At 42.0% G+C, this 16,452-nt stretch overlaps 1 protein-coding gene across 8 annotated transcripts in view; it reads left to right on the top strand.

Annotated features, from left to right (window-relative positions):
* TNIK (TRAF2 and NCK interacting kinase) overlaps positions 1 to 16,452 on the top strand; it is a 361,859-nt gene that overhangs the window by 30,382 nt on the left and 315,025 nt on the right. The window contains exon 1 of one of the 8 annotated variants that reach the window (XM_089508848.1): positions 11,622 to 11,685. The exons of the other annotated variants lie outside the window; for them this stretch is intronic. The gene's annotated coding sequence lies outside the window, so the exon portion shown is untranslated. Of the gene's footprint in view, positions 1 to 11,621; positions 11,686 to 16,452 lie in introns of those variants that run through there. 8 annotated transcript variants of the gene reach the window in all.

The following is a 16,452-nucleotide window of genomic DNA, read 5'->3' on the forward strand; positions in this document are numbered from 1 at the left end:
GTAACTTATTTTAATGAAAGCCCCTCTTAGCTTCCCCTTCCTGGTGTCTCCAGTTAACATATCAAAGTGCTGCTATTCACGATTTTGTTTTGTTACTTCTGGTCATATTGTTTAAATAGCTTTGTGAAGCTATGAGAATTCTTGAAGTAACCAAAGAGCATTGACTTTTGCAGTGATGAGAGATGTTCGCTTGCATGTTTTGAAGCCAGTGTTTTGGTTGTGATTGACTGGGAATTACTTTTCTTGAACTGAAGAAGAAGGACCCTGGATAATTTTGTTATTAATAGGCCTTGTAGGAACTCAGTATGCTACTATTTCAGCATGTTTTGTGCTGAGAATCAAATATTGTAGAGATTTTATATGCTGGCAGAATGATTTTATCCTGGTTTCTCTTTGGTTTTTTATTTTTCCATATAATGAAAATATATATGCATGTATATTTGTGGGTACAATTTGTGGCCCTCCAGATACTGCTGGAGTGAAACTATAATAATTCTTTACCACTCACTACAGATAATAGGATTTGCAAGTTGACAATACCTGAAGGGCCACTAGTTGTGGTATAGGAGAAGATAAAAAGTCAAGGAGCTTTCAGGCTAAAACCATTATACCAATAAAGAAAATAATCTCACTGAACAAAATGTGCTGATATAGCAACATGCTGAGTGTATTCAAATACCACCCAGCATATTTAAAACGTTCAGACATGTCAATAGTAGAAAAGTCATACATGGGACATATCATGAGAAGACCAGATTAGAGAAAGGGGAAAACTTTATTACAGATGGATAGACTCAATAAAAGAAGCTACAGCCTTGAGTTTGCAAGACCTGAGCAGGGCTTCTGATAACAGAGTGACTTGGAGGTAACACTTCATAGGATCTGTGTAAGTCAAAGTCCACTTTATGTCAGTTAAAAAAGAACTCAAGATAGGGTTCAGTGGGCCCTTGGTATCTGCTGGGGTTTGGTTCCAGGATTCCCCAACCAATACCAAAACCCATGAATGCTCATGATATACAACAGTTTAGTAAAATGGTGTTCTTTATATAAAATGGCAAAATTAAGGTTTGCTTTCTGGACTTGTTTTTTGCTGGGGGGGGGGATACTTTCAAACCGTGCATGCAGAATCAAGGGATGCAGAGGGCCAACTATATCCTTTCCCCATTTTTATCATCACAACAAGAGACATGTCACACTGTGTGTGTGAGTGTGTATGTGTATGTGAGAGAGTGGCCAAGGTCACCCAGTGCAGGCTGGGGGATTGTGGGAGTTGTAGTCCCAGAAGTAATTTCTCTGAGCTCTAATTCTGAGTGCTCAAGTTTTCCACTATTAATAGATAGAAGACCTAATAATTTGCTAGGAATTTGTGTGTTCACATCTCTTGTATTGAATAAGAGATAGCCTTTCCAGGTTGATAAAATCAGACACCATCCACTGAGAAAAAATATATTTTTTCTCTTTCTTTTAAACCCAACACTTTTAGGAGGTGGACACTTCCTCTGAGATTTTTTGACTGGATTCTTCCAGAAGTGACACACAGAACATAACACTTGCAAATCTTAAGGCCACTTAAGGACAAGAGGACTTCTGGTTTGAAGTAGGCTTCCAAAGTGTGGGTGTTAATGACTGAAGGTAAACAAGATTAAGGAAATATGTTGCAGCTTTCTGCATGTATATCTTCCTTAACTATCTTTGGCAATTATAAGGCATTTGGATCTGTTGGGGTTTGAGGAGGCAGTGTGTTGCCAAGGTGCAAATGGTCTAAGACATTATATGTGCCATATTTATATATGTTTGGTAGGCCAGTAAAAATTTTATGATGGATGGACTTGAGAATTTTTATAGTCAACATGGTTACACTTGCATAGATTTTATAGATTATTTTTGCTATTTCCTTAAAGTTGATTTTTGGTCATCTGTCGTAGGACATCTTCGTATGTGCATCAAAATGTAGCCAGTGCATCAAAGTGCTAACTGAAAGGTTTTATTTTTTCATTGGCTTATAGTTACTATTAAAAGATTTGGGGACTATTATGATGCAGCATATCCTCTGCTGTTTTACTTTTTCTGACTGAAGGATTTTGGATTGTTCGTGCTCCTTCCCTTCATTAGCCACTAACCAAATATAATATATTATCTTTGTTTAATCAAGGCTTGAGGGGAACTGGACTGTGGAGAATAAGTGCTTTAACCTTTCCTTATAAATTGGTGATAATCATCTTGTTGATGCAGTACAGTGTGCCTGCGCCATATGCGGGCACACTATAGGCGGCTTCCTGCTTACTCAGAAGCCGCACAATGATAAAAACAATGGTGTGTGCACCCGCGCATGCCGCGCCGCTGCCACATGCACACACACCATTGTTTCCTATGGGGCACGAGCATACGCGGATTTTCCCTAATGCGGGGGCCCCGGAACGGATCCTCCCACGTAAGGAGAGGGCCTACTGTATATATTTCCCATATGCCCTAGCTTACCTGAGATTCTGAGAAAGAAGTTTTAGAGATGATAGTGTTTTACATTTTAACATTAAATTTGTTGCTTGAGTTTAAAGTTTGCACACTGAAATATGTGCTGTTTCTTTGAATCATGGGCCCAGTCATCTCAGTACTTTGTTGTGTTGATCAAAAAGTATAGGAAACTGACCTTTGTCTTGCTAAATCCCATTTTTTGCTGTCTTCAAAACTGAGGATTGATTTCCATATGGATATTCATCAAGAAATAGCTTAAATGTTTGAATAAATTCATAAATGGGTTGAACTGGATGGCCCTTGCGGTCTCTTCCAACTCTATTATTATATGATTCTATGATATATAGCCACTTGTTAATACTTTCATGTTGGTCAGTATCAAAACAGTATATCCCACTGGGGGGGGTTTCATAATTTAGAGTTGGAGTACTGTTTAATGACAGAGTTAGGAGTGTGTGTGTGTGTTTGTCAAAATAGATATATGTGTATATTTAATTTATATGTCAGTGTTTATCATTCTTGAACCACTTGCACCCCCCCCCCCTTATATCACAAATATGCCTGTGAGAATGAGCTCCAAGTTTACAGAATTTCCCTTACCGTTCATCAACTATCTAGACAAGTCTTTGGATCGGTGTTTGTTCCTGGTCAAGACATACGTAATCCCGTTATTGCTTTGATTACCATTTTGGTGGTGTATAAATAATCTGTGCACAATATGGAACTCAAGAGCAGAGGACAGGTAAAGCAGGAGGCTTTTATTATTGTAATATAAGATGTTATCACTACAGAAATAAATCAGCCAGAAATGTTTGATATTTCTTGACTAGTTGTTCCATTTGAGATCTGGAGACATGAGATAGAAATATGGCAGTTTATTGTAAAGACAAAAATTAAATTCCTTATTTACTGTTCCATGTAATATATTTTGAACTTTGATTGAGCATGTGAAGTGTTTTTTCTCTGTGATACTTTCTTTGTGAGAGTCTGTGGAAAGGGATGTGAGGGAGGGTGATATATTATTCCTGAGAGAAATAAAAACCCAGGAAAGATAGTAACACACCTGTGAAGGTTTGTATTGTGCTCAATAGTGCAGTGTGCAATTCCCCTTCATTATGCAGTTCATAACCAAAGCAACATAGCAAGAAATGACATGAATCTCCACAGCTTCTAGATGCCTCAGGAGGTTTTCCTGGTATATGTCAGTTTCACATGGAAGAGTTTTTATTAGAGGCAAGACCTTACTGAGCAGCTATCAAGACAAAAACATTTAAATACTTTTCTCTTTAGTTTCTAACCCTAACAACAGTAGCTGGGTTGCTCTTAATTTTCAGCAGTTGTCTGTGCTGAGAGAATATCACTTATCTGATTCCTGTACTCCTCTGACCATCACACAAAGAGATGTTATCTAGGAGTACATTAGAGACATTCAGCTGGCTCTGGACTGACCTAGATAGGTTTTTTTAAAAGATCTTTAAAAAAAGTTCTGATCTCTTTGGCCTCTGGTGATGTACCATTACAGAAAGCTTAATGGATGCGTTTTTTTGGACTTGGGTGATTTCCATACTTTTCCATTCTGCTTAATGACCCTGCGTATGAAGGGAGAGTACTCTAAAACAAAGTCAGTGCTTGGGGAAAAGTTTGCTTGGTTGCAATGAGAGCTTAGAAGCAATATCAATATCAATATATATGTGTGTGTGTGTGTATGGGGGGGCGGGGTGAGGGCACTAGCTCCTAGGCCTCAATAAAATTGTTCGTGCAAGGACCTGTAGGCCCATTGTACCATTGGAAGTTTTGTAAGTGTTGACTTACCAGGTTCCCATTGATTCAGTTGGCCTGCTCTGGTCTGGATGAGAGAAATTTGTATTTCATTAGAACTCTGGAAGATCAGGGTTTGAGTCCAATCAGCCATAGAAACTCAGTGGATGACCTTGGGCAAGTCACACACTTTCAGCCTTGGAAGAAGGTAGGAGCAAACCCTCTGAATAAATCTTGCCAAGAAAAGCTTGTGATTGGGTCTCCATAAGTTGGATCCAACTTGAAGGCATATCACAACACTGGTCTGGAGTAAGAATTGGATTAAAGTCGTACAATCCCTTATCCAGTATGGCCATAAGAGAAGTCTTGGAGTTCCTCAAACGTAACTTTTCCAAGTTCTTCCTGAGTCAGTCATGCTGTGTTCTGTTGACACCAGTTTGTTTGAATTTCCAGAACTGGACTTGATGTGTGACAAAAGGAAGAAATTTGAAGACTGTGGGTCTTACTAGATGAGTCCTGATGTTCTGATTGCAATTCTTTTTGCAATTATTGTTTTTCTACAGAAAAGGAAGTATGATATTACTAGGTCTTGGGGTGTGTGTGCTTTTGTGTGTGTGTTTCTTAGAGTGAACCTTTTGTTTTGCTTTGCTTGGGCACTGGGAACAGGATATGAGCCATTGTACTTCCTCAATAACCTTATGTCAGTTTTTGACTCTTTAGGCAAATCTACTTCATAGTGTCTTCATGAAGACCAACTGGAATAATCTCATGAGACAGCCCATGGTTCGAGTTAGGGTGGAGTTGATCTCACTACCCAGACTGAGCCTCTTGCCTGATTGAACCATAGAGCTCTGGAAATCCCCAACCTCTTGAGAAGAGGGGTATAACAAAGGAATTAAGGGCACATTACTGTGTGGAGTGCAAATTGTGAAGTGCAGTATAATTCCTCTTATCCATCTAGCCCTGTACGTTTTAAGACAAAATTCTATTGGAATAAATTCTATAAAATTCCATTGGAAGTGCAAAGTTCTTCTAGCATAGTTATGCTGGGAGGTCTGGAGAGTGAAGGTTGCCCCATTCTCCTGACTATACAGTGACAGTTAGACAGTGGTGAGATGCCCCCTTGCAGCCAGGCAGTGGCCATATGGGTTAATAGTAGCACAGCTAGAGGGGAAGTTTTGAATACTTGCTTTGTGCTGTGGCCCAGAAAGTAATTACTGCATAACCAGAGCAAGCATAAGTGACTCAAAAGATGTTGGATTTCCAGTGATGTCCAGAGGTTAGAAGTGCAAATTGTGGACTATAAATTCCAGAATCCTTCATGACAGTGATGACTGGAGGGACTCTGGTAGCTGTGTTCCAAGAAAAGCATCTTTCCTAAGCTCTGACTGTGTCCCCATAACACAAGAGTATTGCTGTCTATTCTGTTAACACACTATTCTAGATAGGGCACATGTTCACTGATTTTTTCCAGAAATGATTATTCCAAGGGGACTCTCTTCTCCCTGTCTTGTCTTTAGAATAGAGTGGTTCATGAAGCACACTGAAGAGAATTATCTGTGGCATAAACAACAGTCACTTTCTGCTAACCTTTCTTCAGGGTTACAATTCTCCTTTGCATGCGAATTGCACATAGGCTTGTCATATTACCATTAATTTATAAGAGGCAACTGTTCTGTAAAATGACTCGGTTTGCCTATATGCCTCCCAAATTGGAAAGCTCTTGTCCATGAATGCAGTTCAGAGTTTAACCAGGATGTTCTTTTGACAAGCAGAAACAACTGTTTTTGTTTATTGGTTTTTAGAAGAAAGCAGTTGCGAGGAGCTATGCATAGATGTATGCATCTGTTTCCATCCTTGATGGACTTTTAATAAGCTATTGATTACAGGGCATTCCATCCTTTTCCTTTGAGACTAGTAAAAGGGTGGCCTGCCAGCGACCTAATTCCCTCCAGAGGGAAGCTGCAGCCGCCGAACCGTGTGGCTTCCCTCCGGAGGAAAAAGAACTCGGAAATATCAGGTGCTTTGCCGCAGGGCGGACATCAGATGTGCAGCACATGTACATGGGATGCCGCCATTGTTACGCCGCCGTGCTGTGCTAGGGTAAGGACCATGTGGTTGCTGCGTGGTCCCTAACCCTAGTATTGCGGGGAGTATGGCGCAATTGGGTGGTCTGTACCGTGCCTTACATACCTTTAAAAGTTTCTAAGTATCTCACTTTCTGGGTTCTTCTTCCTCCGGAGGGAAGCTGCATGGTTTGGTGGCTGCAGCTTCCCTCTGGAGGGAATTAGGCCACCAGCAGGCCACCCTTTTTCGGCGGTTTGTCCCATGCCTGAGAAATCTAATAAACCATAAACAATTCCTCTGTAGATGGTGGTGACTGGTGCCTTCCATGTCAGTGGGGGAGTGAATTGACTCTGTGTTTCAAGGTGAATTTCAAAGGAGCTAACCAAAGGATGCTCAGCACCCTGGATAGTTCTTTTAAAGTTTTCACTGGATCCCATTTATGGGAGGCAGGGGAGTGTCACCAGTGTCTACTGTTTGTAGAGAAAAGCTCTGGTGCTTGTTTTTGCAAGGCAGGCAGCAACTCCTCCCTCTTTGTGCATACTTGTCTCCTGCTCTTCTTCCCAAGGAGATGATCATTTTTAGTAGTAATGTCTGGTGAGTCATGTGATTAGTTTACAATAAAACTTGAAAAAACTATTGTGAACTATACAATTCATCTGCTCCATGAGCATGGCTAATGCTTACCCTCAGAGAACCTTTGTTGCATCAGTTAAGGAAAACCTGCTATACAATGACATTCCATACAATGGTACTATGACATTCCATAGTACTAGTTGTTAATTTGTTGTGATGCTTATGCATTCATTGTATACTTGTATTAATTTAGAGATGTTTTAATTTGTATGTTGATAATAATACAACCTCTGGGTTGTCTGAAGCAGTGGTACTCAAAGTGGTGGTCCCTGGACTAGTCTGGTCCTGGAGTCATTACTGGTTCCTGACAAGTTTCTAGGAAAGAAAGTAACTATTGTACCAGGTGGGCACAAATACAATGCCAAAACTGGCATGCTGGGGAAAAAATGCTGCACCCCCATATGAATTATCCTGAGAGATACTGGTCTGAGGGGTTTTGATTATATAGTAACTAGGTGTGGGGATGCAGTTTCCTCACACAAATTGGGAGTAGAATACACCGAACATCCTTGTGCAGTTGCATTTTGCAGGGAATGGTTGGCAGTGATAGGTTTTTAAACATTCAAAACCAGCTAATTATGGAAGTATTTCAGGGACTGTGGCATACCCAGCCTTAGCAAAAGTGATACTGTAGATGGAAAACTCAAAATGATATTTTGGGTTGGTTGGGTTTAATTTTTTCAAATAGTTTAGTATGTTTTTAGACTGTAGATTATTTTTTACGGCTTTACATTTTAAATTCTTTAAATTGAATTTATTGTAAAGAAAACAGGGTATGCATATTTTATATAAATACTTGGGTTTTGTTTGCTCCATAAATGGATACAACTGGAAGACTGAAAGGGAGGAGGGAAAAGTTTTTCCTGTGTGTTTAGTTTATTTAATTCATTTGTGGATGTGCAATTACATAATGTCAAGCTTATTAATTTATTGGATCTTTGCAGGACTGGAGAATACAGTGTACAGCAGGGCAATATTGCATATCTCTTCTTGCTAATTCAATAATAACAATAGCTTGTCTGGCTAAACACCTGCAGCCTTTGGCACAGAATTTATTTCGTTGATGATGGAGTCGCTTCACTGTTTACAGAGAGCATCTCTGAACGATCATTTAATGAACCAGTAGGTGAGCAAATTGTCTTTTTCAAATCCCTTAATGAAATCTTGCTTTGTGGTCACAGGTGCCTGTTCTTTTAGTTCCACTGTTCCCCTGTGATGGGGAGGGCAAAGCCTTATTAATGGTAGGCCTTCTTCTGAAATCCTTCCAGTAAAATTCCATTTGCTGCTCAGTTGTAACTGAAATAATCTGCAGAGAAAAATTATGTGGTTTACCTAACATTTGGATATCTCTGTGTTGGTTACATTCTGTCAAATGTTTTCTTTGTTTTCTGGGGAGGGTAGGCTGTTGAAAGGAATGTGATTCACCATAAATGGTTTTAAGGTCTTCTCAGTAGAATTGGTGTAGCAATCTGTTGTTATTTTTACTAAGGATGTGTAGAAGGTGGAAGCCAGTGTGGCATTAAGTGTTGGACTATGACTCTGGAGACCAGGGTGTGATTCCCCTCTTGGCTGTGAATCCCATTGGGTGACCTTGGGCAACTCGCCCTCAGTGTTGGAGTATGACTGTGTGTGTTTTACTGTGTTTTGGACAAAGTAGTCCTGAAATAAGATGTTGGTTATCTCTGCTTTTATTGTATCTACTCTTAAGTGATATAACTGATAGGGAACCACAGAAAATACAAAACCAGAAGATCCAAGCAGGTTGGAATGCAGAAGACCCAACACCTGCCTATGAGTAAAACCATCAAATGACAACACCAGATATTCTGATGTTTGGGCCTGACTCTGGACTTCCCCAGAATCAGACTATATTCATACCACTCACCATCGTATCATAGACAAAAGTATGCTCGACACACCCATTTTTATACCTATTATCATTGTACTTTTTGCTCAGATGTTATCACACGTAGATGTTTATCACACTATACTCTTATAGTGCTACTATTCCACTCTAACTGCTCTAGCTGCCTCCTGTTGCATTCTGGGATTGGCAGTTTTAAGGAGGGGTATTTAGAATTCTCAGGCAGAGAACTTCTGTGCCTGAGAATTCTAAATACCCCTCCTTAAAACTGCAAATCCCAGAATGCAACAGGAGGCAGCTAGAGCAGTTAAAGTGGAATAGTAGCACTATAAGAGTATAGTGTGATAAACACCATTGCTAAATAGTCTATTCAGTCTTGTGTGTGTCATATTTATTTAGCAAATATCTATGCTAGTTCAGGGGAGTGTTCTAGTTTTCTCTAGTAAAGAATGCTAAGTATCTTATCAATCTACAAATCTCCAGATTCATTAGGACAGTCTCCTGGTATCAAACTGTTATAACTGTGTAGTGTGGATACACTTTTTATTTCCTTGAAGAATTTAGATTTTTTAATTTATACCATCCTAGCTGGGGCAATTCATCCTTGGGCGAATACTGTGTGTCCTCCTAGCCAGCATGACCTCTGACAGGAAGATATATTTTTTGTAGAAGAAGTCAGCCATGCTGGAGAAAGCCTAGAAAAGAAAAACAAGAGCCTTCTCTCAATATTCTGGTTCACAACAGAGAGCAAGCTGCACCACAGGCTGTTTGAGGGCCACACTTAGCAGCCTGTTTCTGGCATAGTGGGTGTCAGTTGAATTGTGCCTGCATGGGGAAATGGAAGCCAGCAGTTGTCTCTGGAAATCATCTGTAAACCTATCACCCCTTTACACCCTGAACAGCTAAAAAAGGTGTGAAGTAGTCTGCAGAAAGATGACCTGACCTTGTTTATTTGTTCCCAGATTCTGCATAAATTACTCTCTGTTTAAACCATGGCTTGCATTCTTGACAATTCAAGCCTGAAAGGTTGTTTTAATTAATTATTTCCAGATTAGTGGAATTGCAAATGCGGCAGTTGTAAGTAACAACAGAAATGGAGTCTTCTGCAGAAAATGGCTTCCCTGGCTACTCAGCTGAAGTAGAGGCGTTATGCTACTGCAGCCTGATAATTTGAGATCTGTTAAAAAAAAAAACAGGCATTCTAAATTTCACTGACAGTTATTTCCTTTTATATTGAACTGGAGTTTCTGTTGTTGTGGGCCAACTGTGGCTGTACACAATTGAGAGTAGATGCCAGTTCCTGCCACAGAGAGAAGGATAGAAGGAGCTGGGCAGCCATTTTGAGTGGTGAGTGTTTGAATTTCTTTTAAAACTCTGGGAGAGTGTGCTTGTTGCTGAGGGGATGGAGCTTCTGGGATTTTTTTTTTTTTTTTTGATCCACAGAAATCTACAGCAGAGGCAACAGGTGAGAAGCAAACCTTGAGTCAGAACCTTGCCTTTAAATATAAACTAGCAGCCGGGACATTCCTATAAAGTTATATTCCCAGTAGATTGAACTCGCTGCCAGAGACTGGTGAAAAAGCCAGGTCATCAGGGGCCTTACCGTTGGTGTTTACCAGAGGATTTTTTGAGGAGGAAGCCCACAGTCCTATTTCAGTCATTACTAAAGACTTCGCAGTATGGACATTGAGGGAACTGCTGCAGTCACCTACAACACTTGTGGGATGTTTGTTTTCTTGCCTACAGAAGTGGAGAACTTCACATGCACCAAGTGCGAGTTGGTAGCACTCTTGGAGGAGAAAGTACAGCAGCTGGAGTCCAGAGTAGCTACACTTCAGCATATTAGGGAGCAAAAGGATTTCCTGGACTGAACAGAACTAACAATCTTGGATGAATACCACACAGAGGAAGTTGCTGGGGCGGAGGAGGTCACTTCACATACACAGGAGGCAGTCAGCTGGAGGAATGTCACACAGAGAAGTAGGCCAAGAAGGGATTGTTCTGGGAGCTTGCAGCTAGAGAATCGATTCAAAGCTTTTCCCCTTATCAAGGAGGACAAGGAAGAGCAGCATGGACAGACTTCAGGGACAGAACAGGGGAGCCTGAGAGTCCCACCAGAGGGAACAGTCACTGCTAAGCCTAAGAGGAGGCATATGGTCATACTAGGGACTCCTGGCTGAGGGGTACAGAAGCAGTGATTTGTAGGCCTGATAAGATGTCTTGAGAGGTGTGTTGTCTCCCTAGGACAAAGATCCGTGATGTGACAGAGAGGCTGACAAGACTGGTCAAGCCTACTGACCAATACCCCTTCCTTTTGGTCCACATGGGAACCAATGATACTGCAAGACACAGCCTTCAGAACATCAGAAAGGATTACGAGGCTCTTGATAGGAAGCTGAAAGAAATGGATGCACAAGTTGTCATCTCGTCTCTTCTGCCAGGAAGGGAGAGGAAAATAGCAGATGTGAACAACTGGCTTCGCAGATGGTGCCACTGAGAACGATTTGGATTCTTCGATCATGGGCTGCACTTCCATGAAGAGGGACTTCTTGCAACAGACGGGTAGCATCTCACGCCAGTTGGAAGAAATGTTTTTGCCAACAGTCTCAAGAACTTAAGGGCTTTAAACTGAGTTCCGTGGGGAAGGGAGACAATATTAAGGAAGGCGAAAGGGCTGGAGAAAATAGTCAAACTGACATAGAGGAAACAAGAAAAAAAGTGCAAGGACCCAACAGTGGGAGGCAAAAAATCTTGCACAAGCAGCAAGTAAATGGGAAACATGGTCTGCGATGTCTCTACACTAATGCACAGAGCATGGGAAATAAGCAAGATGAACTCAAACTTCTAGTACAACAAAGCAAATATGATATAATAGGCATCACTGAAACCTGGTGAGATGTGTCTCATAAGTGGAATGTAGAAATAGAGGGGTATAACCTTTTTAAGAGAAATAGACCATAACCTTTTTAAGAGAAATAGGCCAAACAGGAAAGGAGGAGGAATAGCACTATATGTCAGAGATATTTACACCAGTGAGGAGATCCAGGACATCAATACTGGCAGCCAGGTGGAAAGCATCTGGATAAAAATTAAAGGTGAGGGAAACCACAAGGATGTTATGGTGGGAGTCTACTACAGACCCCCCAGTCAAATGGAGGAATTGGGTGATGCCTTTGTAAAACAGATGACTACACATTCAGAAAGGAGAGATGTAGTAATGATGGGTGACCTCAACTATCATGATATTTGCTGGAATTCAAACTCAGCAAAATCCTCAAGGTCTAGCAAATTCCTCACTTGCCTCGAAGACAATTTCATTCCTAACCAACAAGGATGACTTGGTTAATGGGGTGCAAGTGGTGGGATCATTAGGTGGAAGTGACCATGGTCTCCTGGAGTTTGTTATACAATGGAAAGGAGAAGCCAGGCATAGTCAGACACACATTCCAGACTTTAGGAGAGCAGATTTCAGTAAACTTAGAGAACTCCGGGCAGGGCAGGAAGGGGGCGGGGGTCCTCCTCCTCCTTCCCTCCCTTCCCGTGGCTGCCAGGCAGCCGCGGGCAGGGAAGGAAGGGGGCGGGGGTCGCCCTCCTCCTTCCCATTCTTCCCTTCCCGCAGCTGCCAGGCAGCCACGAGGAGGGAAGGAAGGGCGGGGGTCGCCCTCCTCCTTCCCATCCTTCCCTACCCGCAGCTGCCAGACAGCCGCAAGGAGGGAAGGAAGGGGGCGGGGAAAGAGGAGGAGGGAGGAAGGAAGAGAGGAGGAGGAGGGAAGAGGAGGGAGGAGGAAGAGGAGGAGGAGGAGGAAGAAGAAGAAGACTCTTTCTGAAGGTGATACAGTGTGACTTTCCAAAGTGCATTTCTGTGTATTTTCGGTGCTTTTAATGCTAAAAGGTCTGCTTTAACAATGATAGTGATGATGGTGATGGTGATATTGATATCAGCCACCTTCTGAGGCCCAAATGTCCTCCATTTTGATCATGCCTAAGAAACATGCATTTATAGTTACATTTTTAAAAAATCATCAATTTTTTTTCGCATGTCCTCCATTTTTAAAAAATGTGTCCTACATTAAAAAAGTTGCCCTATATTATTTATTTATTTATTTATTGGCTTCGGCCCCCCAGTTGTCTGAGGGACAGCAACCCGGCCCCCGGCTCAAAAAGGTTGCCTACCCCTGATTTCTTGTAATGGAGGGCAAATCAGGAGACTAGCGCTCAGCAGGTTTTTTGTTCCAACAATTTTGACAGATTGCTAGTGTTCTGCAGTCACCTTGAACAGTGAGAACTTGGAATTTTAGCATGTGCATATGATTTCACAGTTTAAGCTAAACAGAACTATGTGTGGTCCTTAGTGTGGGTGGAATGTTGACTTGGAATCGTGTTTAGGGCATAAAATTTTTCAACTACAGCATTGAGGTATAATGATCACACGGTTGGATACTGAAAATGCTGAAAGAAAGTCAGACTTACCTCAGATGAGAGCCATGTGAAGTAACCCTTATGTTTAGCCCATTCTGATCATAGTGAAGGGAGCAGAAAATTGGCTGGTAGATTAAAGCTCACTTTGCATGCTTGTGCAGCCTTATACATGATTACTTCAAAGATAGTCATTGGAATGCATACATCCCTGAAGGAAGCTACACATGCAAAATCCTTCTCCATGCAGACCAGGTGTAGAGACAGAAGATTTCCAGAAATTTTGAAGCCATGGAGGAGGGGGGAAATTTCCAGAAAAAAACCACGAATTTTCAGGAAAATTGTATAAGGTCTGGAAAGCATGTGCAGTGAGAGGCAGATTAAATAGTCATTCCCTTTTTTCAGGGCACCTCATAAACTGTAAGTAGTTCAGAGGAGTGCATTAGAGTTTTCTAGCAGAAAATTCATAACTACCTCATTAAGCTACAAATTCCAGGACTACACAGGCTAGAACAGATTGCTACAATAGTGTAGTGCAGGTATACTTAGAATCATAAAATTACAGAAATAAAGTTGGAAGAGACCACAAGGGCCATCCAGTCCAACCCCCTACCATGCAGGAACTCACAATCAAAGCATCCCTGACAAATGGCCATCCAGCCTCTATTTAAAAACCTCCAAAGAAGGAGATTCCACCACACTCCAAGGGAGTGTGTTCCATTGTCAAATAGTTTTCACTGTCAGGAAGTTCCTCCTAATGTTTACGTGGAATCTCTTTTCCAGTAACTTGCATCCATTGTTCTGCTTCCTGTTCTCTGGAGCAGCAGAAAACAAGCTTGCTTCATCCTCAATATGACACCCCTTCAAATACTTAAACAGGGCGGTTATATCACCTCTTAATCATCTCTTCTCCAGGCTAAACATACACAGATTCCTAAGGCTCTCCTGGCAATGCATAGTTTCCAGACCTTTCACCATTTTAGGGCCTGAACAGACAGGCCAAAATAAAGCTGCTTCGGGTCACTTTGGAGGTATGCTGTTTAAATGATGCACGTGTCCAAAGCCACGTTCTAGTCCTAAGGACTGGAGTCAGCTTTGGCGCAGCTCCTGGCCTCTTAGGATGCATGCATCATTTAAACAGCATACCTCCAAAGTGATCCGAAGCAGCTTTATGTTGCCTTGTCTGTTCAGGTCCTTAGTTGCCCTCCTCTGGACACACTCCAGCTTGTCAACATCCTTTTTGAATTGTCGTGCTCAGAACTGGATACAGTATTCCAGGTGAGGCCTGACTAAAGCAGAATTTAATGGCACCATTACTTCCCTTGATCTAGGTGCTATACTTCTGTTGATGCAGCCTAGAATTGTATTGGCCTTTTTAGCTGCTACATCAATCACATTGCTGACTCACGTTCAACTTGTGGTCTACTTGGATTCCTAGATCCCTTTCGCACATAGTCTCATTAAGCCAGGTATCCCCCATCCTGCATCTATGCATTTCATTTTTGTTGCATAAGTGCAGTGCCTTACATTTGTCTGTGTTGAAATTTATTTTTTAGCTTTGCCCCAGCTTTCTAATCTATTAAGTTCATTTTGAATTTTCATCCTGTCCTTTGGATATTGGCTATTCCTTCTAATTTGTTGTCATCTGCAAATTTGATAAGCATGCCCCCTTGTGTTTGTCCATTCTTGTGTTTGTCCATTCTTTTGTGGGATTTTACAGATGCTGAAACGCATGACTAGCATGAGGAACTGACTGGTCCAATGCTACCTCCCCACTCAATGCAGGAGGATTGTTCACTGCTCTGTATTCATGCTCTAGTAGACACCAACAGTGCTAGAAGGTCCCAAGCAAGCGAATAAAGGGGCACACTATATATCTCCTTAATTTTCAGCCCAGTGGAATTGCTACTAATGGGTATACTCTAAACATTGATCATACAGTTACTAAGTTGGGTCAGGTTCAGAGAAGGGCAACAAGGATGATAAAAAGTATGGATAACAAAACATATGAGGAAAGGTTGAAGGAGCTGGGCATATTTGGCTTGGTGAAGAGAAAAATGAAGGGTGACATGACTACACTCTTTAAATATTTCAACAGCTGTCACAGAGAGGATGGGGTAGGTGTCCTGGTCTGCGGCCAGCATACATAAACAACGCTGATAAGGATGTCTCAGCAAGGTAATTAGCAAGCACTGGAACCAGTCCACAAACCGTGCAAGGAGTCAGAGTTAAAGAGCAAGCCGAAAGCCAGAGCTGAAGTCAGGAAAACAGAGGTCAGTGTAGTCAGTCTGGTCCAGGGTCAGGGCAGCAGAAGGTAGCAAGAGTCCAGTCTGTTCCAAGGTCAAGAGTCAAGGCAACAAGGAGTCAGGATACACGAAGCCATTGCCGGCAACAATCACACCAAAGGATCATGCAATAAACTCTGGCACTGAGTTGATGTCTCTCTGCTCATTAAGTAAGGGAAACTCCCCCTTGCCACCTGAGGCTGATTTGCTAATTGCCTCTCTGCAATCCTCCTGGATCTACGCCTGCAAGCACTCTCAGCCCTTCTTTGCTTGAAGGAAGGGACATCCAGGCATGATTCCTCCCCAGCATCACCACTAGGCTGTTGCACCTCAAGAGGAATCCCACCAGCACTAGGACCTGGCTGATCCTCCTCCTCTAGGGCTGGGAGATCAGGGCTGGACTCTGGCAAAGCAGGATTAACACCTGGTGTAGCCTCAACTACCTCTTGCACTGGAGCAGGACCAGCACCTGGTGTAGCCTCAATTACCTCTTGCTCTGGAGGAGCCCCATCCTCCTCCTCATCCTCTGAGACCTGATCTTGGCTGGCCATGACAGTAGGCCACTTCTCTGCTGCCTCAGAGGATAGGACAAAGTCTAATGGCTTTAAGTTACAGGAAATTAGATTTCAACTGACTGCTAGAAGAAACTTCTTGAGGGTAAAAGCAGTCCAACAGTGGAACCAATTGCCTAAAAAGCTGGTGGGGTCCCCTTTCTGCTTGTCTTCTAAAAGAGGTTGAACAGCTCTTCCTGCTGGAGATGCTTTAACTGGAGATTCTGCAATGAGCAGGAGATTGAATTCAGTGGCACACAAGGTCCCTTCCAACTCTGTGCTGTGTCATAAAAACAACAAAAGTGCTTAATGCTCCAAACTAAAATGACAGAAAAGAGGATGGAGGAAAGGGACCATGGGGGTGCACTGGAGCTGAAATAGCTCAGGAAATGTTCTCTTGACATTT

Source organism: Sceloporus occidentalis, unplaced genomic scaffold (genome assembly GCF_023333645.1).
Source record: "Sceloporus occidentalis isolate IW3139 unplaced genomic scaffold, rSceOcc1.0.p SCAF_2, whole genome shotgun sequence".
Classification (NCBI taxonomy): domain Eukaryota; kingdom Metazoa; phylum Chordata; class Lepidosauria; order Squamata; family Phrynosomatidae; genus Sceloporus; species Sceloporus occidentalis.